We start from the raw sequence: 5,546 nt of genomic DNA on the forward strand, positions 1-5,546 counted from the left end.
GGTCTGATGTGACCCAAAATGTTGAATTTATTAAAATATTTTTTGGGGGGAATGTTAAATATTTAAATGTATTGTTCATTTATGAATGTTGTATTAAAAAAAAAAAAAAAAAAAAAAACTTTAGTTTTAGTATTTCTTAAAGTTATTAAAATAGTTGCAAATTAAAAAATCTTACAATGTCATAAAACATTGGCATTTTTATTGACATTTCTGTTATTTGAATTAATTAGAATATAAATATATATACAGTAGTAGTGAAAATACAATTACAGATATCAATAAGTATAGTTTTTACTAGTTGAAATTCAATTGTTGATATCAAGAATTAGCATTTTAACTAGTGAAAATATTATTAAAGATATCTAGAAATGTCATTTTTACAGGTAAGAATAGCTATAGCTATGGTGATGAGTTTATGAATCAGAACGGGATTTCCCAAACTCCTCTTTTAACGCCAGTATAGGCCAAAAATGGAGGAAGAACATCCAGTCAGAGAAACGCCTCCTGGTTTATTTATTTATTAGTTTGATTGTTTTTGTTTTGTCAGTTTCCATAAATCCCTTCACTCGATTGGAATGTTCTCTTTTATTCTGGACGGCAAGGGCAGTGACTGTAACATCTATTTTGCAGTAGGCTATTATTAAACACGTATTTATACCGATTTCATCAGGCTCCGAAAATTCTTCAAAAAGAACACAAAGAATGGCCTTCTCAGCTGCCATAGTTGCAACTCTTGCGTTATCAGAACGCACAGATATACATAATAAAGGCTATTTATTTATTTATTTATTTAGCCTTTATTATGTATGGCAGCGACGGCTCTGCGTGAGTGGTTACGACAGTAACGTTAAATACAAGTAGACTCTAGGGGTCGCTGTTTGAGAAAAACGGAAACTGCTTAGTGTGCCTTTAAAATGCTCAGCATACATTGCATTGGTTAAAAATCTCCTTACATTTTTCTATATCATTTTGCAGTATAATATTGCTATTTTTCAAACTGCAGGAGCTTAATGTGAAGTAAAGTGTATTTCTCTCTACGACAGGCAGAGGGCAGCACTGGAGCAGCAGTTAAAGTTTCACAGGGGTCTTTTTGTGCAGGCAGAAGGGCTGGAGCAGACGCAGGATATTTCCCGTCCCTGGCTTTTCTCCTATTTCACCCTGTTAAAGCTGCATGGCTTGGCTGAGGAGGACACACTCAAAGATGTGCTGTGATTCCTTCTTTTGGGTTCATGCAGTAACCTCACCACACCAGCGCTTACAGCTAGTATTTCAGTTATGTGCAGTTTTCTCTAATAGGTGAACAATCTGCCACATGTGGAAATCTGCTGGATTGCTCTCATCATTTCAGATGTCATGACTTAAATCAGCACTTTTGAATTGCGCCTGCTCAAACTGGATTTTTCCTCATTTCTGTCTGAAAATTTAGTCCTAGCCCTATGCATACCCCTAAACCTAATCAAATCAGAGGGAATAGATAGGTGAATAACATGTAGAAGCACCTAACCCTGGTTATAAGCTTACACTTCACATAAAATAAACTTGTCCCTCAAACCTGATTGGTTGATGGGAATGTTGTTCCAGGATCAACAAAGATGTTGATCCAGGAACATGTTGCACTTGGTGAAATCAGTCATAGAAGGATGGAGTTGTAGAAGTTGAGAGAGCCACTGGCATTGAGTGAGCAGCGCCCTCTACTGGTTGTCTTTTTAACAAGATGAGAGATTTGTTCAGGTGTATTCTCATATTTTATATGTAGTTCAATTTGGCTATTGACACTATAGTAGAATAAAAGTATATTGGTGTGAAAGATCACAGCACAGACCTTGAGTTACACAACAGCTAGTGGATTAAAAAGACAAGCAGGTAATTGAATTATGATTAGCAGTGTGAAAAATCAAAAGACCCAAAATATCTGTTAGTGAAAGACAATGGGCAAACATCAAAATCCAGATTAGTCTTCATGAGGTAATAAACATAGTAAAAATAGAAAACTTTATAAAGAATTTGCACACAAAAAAATCATTTAACTTAACATCATGATTGAGTGGCAGATGATGATAATGACAGTTTTCTTCATGCAGCACCACATATATACAAACACATACTGTACTTACATACATACATATTCTATTTGCTTTAAAAGTTGTCAGTGCTTGGAGCTAGATGTGGAATACAAGCGTCCTTGAGCCCTGGAAAGGCGCTATATAAATAAAACTTTATTATTATTATTTAAAAAAAAATTCTATAAATATATAGAATAAAATCAGCCTTTTTATCAGATTATGTGAAGGAATAATCAACAGATTAATGGATTATCGTTAGTTGCAGCCCATTATGAATTATTATATTATTTAACTAGCCAACAATGATATTAGTGGATGCAGACAATAAATATGTATTGATTTGCAAGTTAGCAAACATAACACAGTAAACAAAGCATATACTTGCACGCTTTAAAATAAATCAAAATTATTAGTTCATTTTCTTTTGTTATAGGAGAAAAGTCAAATGGCAGTAATGATTGACGATCACTTCTTAGCGTGTCCTACAATGTGTCTTTGCTTTCTTCTTTTCAGCTGCTCAATGTTTCTTTTCGCCCTTGGTGTCTGCAATTACAAAATCAAGACACAGGTTAAAAGCAGAATTAATTTTATAAATTGAGCAGATATTTTGTTTTATCTGGTCAACTACTGGACATTTACCAGGCTAGAAAAAGAACAAGAAAAGGGAAAAATAAAACAAATAAAAATGTAAAAAACTATATGTATGTGCATCTGAATATTCATTCTCCAACAGGATTTAATCAGACTCCAAACAGATTTATTTAGTAGATTCACAACCAACCAAATGCTTCTTCACAGGCCGCAATCCAATAAAACCGGCTTGTGCTCTAGTCTGTGGAGGCAGGAAAAGCCACCAGAGCAGGCGAGCACTGAACAAAATAAGACACTTTAGTGAACAAAAGAAATGAGTCAATGCAAGAATGGTATGTTCACTTTAAAGATGAATTTCAACACACAGATTCATTCATGAACCCAGTAACAGTGATGCTGGCCTTAACAAACACCACTACATACACACAAAGATGAGTAATATATATATACATACACAGGGATGGGCAGTATTTCAATGCATGTATTTAAAATACGTATTTGAAATACAAAATACTATTTTGTATTTTAAAGCCTTTGGAAAAAATCAAATGTAATTTGTTTAAATACATTTAAGATGAGTATTTTTGCATTTTCAAAATACATAAAATATTTTTTTGCCAGTCAACCTCTTTATCAGGGTACTGATTTTGTGCATCAACTAGTTCAGACATTCACTAGCTCAACATTGGATCAGCGATTTTTTTCTTTTTTTCTTTTTTATAAGGTGAGAATGTCATGATCAATTCTACTTGTTGGTTAAAGTTAAAATAGTGCATTATTCACTTCAGTTAACATGAAAGAACAAAAGAAAGAATAGTTGATTTTTATCAACTAGCATGTCAAATGTGTTTAAAGCATTACTGCATGTTAGGGCTGGGTGATATGACACTACATATCGATGATATAAAGTTTGAATTGATGGAACTTTTTCTAAATCGTTTACATAGATGGGCCTATTTGTGGGGTAAGCAAATATCCGTGCAGCTTTTAGTGGGCAGGAATTCTTGGAACGTTGGGAGAGGAAAAAGAAGCACTGATGAATGATACTCCACAAAAATCTTCAGTTTTATTGTACATAAAAAATAATAATCAAAAAGTAATAGACTACATTGTAACCATAAATAAGTATATAAATGGCTGCTATTTTGCATACATTTATTTGTAATTGCCAGAAAGAAAGAAAGAAAGAAAGAAAGAAAGAAAGAAAGAAAGAAAGAAAGAAAGAAAGAAAGGGCAGAGATGTGGTTAGGAATGAAAAGTCAGTAGTCATTCTTCAGACCTATACCTGCACTGGATGGCCAATTTCACATGTATTTTGTGTATTTTCAAAATACAAAATACTGTATTTGTATTTAAATACATTATTTCACACAGTATTTTGTATTTTTATTTAAATACTTTTTTTTTCACACAGTATTTGTATTTTAAATACATTTCCATGTATTTATCTCTGTACATAGAGGAATAAATGAAGATGATAATGGTAATTGGAGAAGCATAATACATAACATAGAGCTCATGCTGCTCTAATTGACTTACTGCTGATATTAAGTGATGTTTACATTTAATTAATCCTAAACATACTATGTCAGTCCAGTAGATTTCAAAAATCAACACACCTGTGAAGCCTTGAAGCCTGAACGCACTTGCTGCAAGCTCTTCACAACTCTACAATTTGGTAAGTCTTAGTGATTTTTCCACAGTCTTTGTAACGTTAGTTCTTCTTGATTCATTATCATGGAGCAGCGTCGGTCAGGAAGAACCAGGGCTCTTCCCAAACGCCTGAGGGGATCGGTGGAGGGCGTCTCTTCCAGTCCGGACCCTTGTGAGCTTCCAAGGCTGGCAGCTGTAACGTTGGTCAGGTTAGATCACACTTACAGCCGCATCTCTGCCAGAGCTCAAAGGCCCACGGGTTTGGAAGAAGGCTACTTGAAGAACGCTGCTGTCCTTCCTGACATCCGTCCAGCAGTCCCAGACCCAGTCTCTTCAGTGGACGACGTGCGTCAGCGGGATGAGCCTATCTCCATCCACGGCTACAGCGTAGAGGCCTACCAGGACATCTACCGCTCTGTGGTGGAGCCCATGATGAAGACGCCCAGTGGTCGGCAGCGTCCCTACAGCCTTGAACTAGGACTGAAGATCAAGCAGCGACTGTGGGAGGCACTCAACCGCCCTTCACTGGAGGAGACGGAGCATCCCGACGGACGTGTCCGGATCACTGAGAGCTTCTCCACAACCAGCAGAAGATTCGCTCCTCGAATCCACGTGGACATCAGTGAAGAGCCCCTGCCTGAGGAACCCCGAAGAAAGAAGCCCAGACACTGAGTCATCACAGTGTCACATGGAGCCCGGAGTAACGTATCACACAGCGGGACGTGTATGTAAATACTGTATATAGTTACAGAGTAAGTTTATAGTTTTATGAGTACGTTTTATTTTCTAGAGGTGTTTTGCACATTGTTGTGAGGTTGTCAGGATGTTTTTGGTGATTGTCAAAGCATTGATATGCTGTTCGTTCTAAGTGGTTTTTAGCGTTTTGCTACACGGTTGTTGGTGGGATGTTTTGGATGGTTTCCTGCGTGTTGACATGCGTTTGCCAAGGTTTTTTGCGCGGTTGTTAGCGTGTTGCTTTGCGGTTGCTGGACTCTTCTGAGTGGTTTTTCATGCATTGCTATGTGGTTGTCAGGATGTTTAGAGTAGCCTAACGTTAGTTGGTTGATATGCGGTTGTTTTTAAGCAGTTACTGCAGGTTAGGGAAGGTTAGGGTCCCTCACACGGTTTGCAGCTTGACGTGCTGTGAGGGCTTGTGTGCATCAGTGATGCTGAGAGCTACGCCACTGGTACTTCACAACTACTGCTAGGGTCACCCATAGTGGACAGGTCTCAGCTGAG

The sequence above is a fragment of the Rutilus rutilus genome (genome assembly GCF_951802725.1).
Source record: "Rutilus rutilus genome assembly, chromosome: 9".
Taxonomy (NCBI): domain Eukaryota; kingdom Metazoa; phylum Chordata; class Actinopteri; order Cypriniformes; family Leuciscidae; genus Rutilus; species Rutilus rutilus.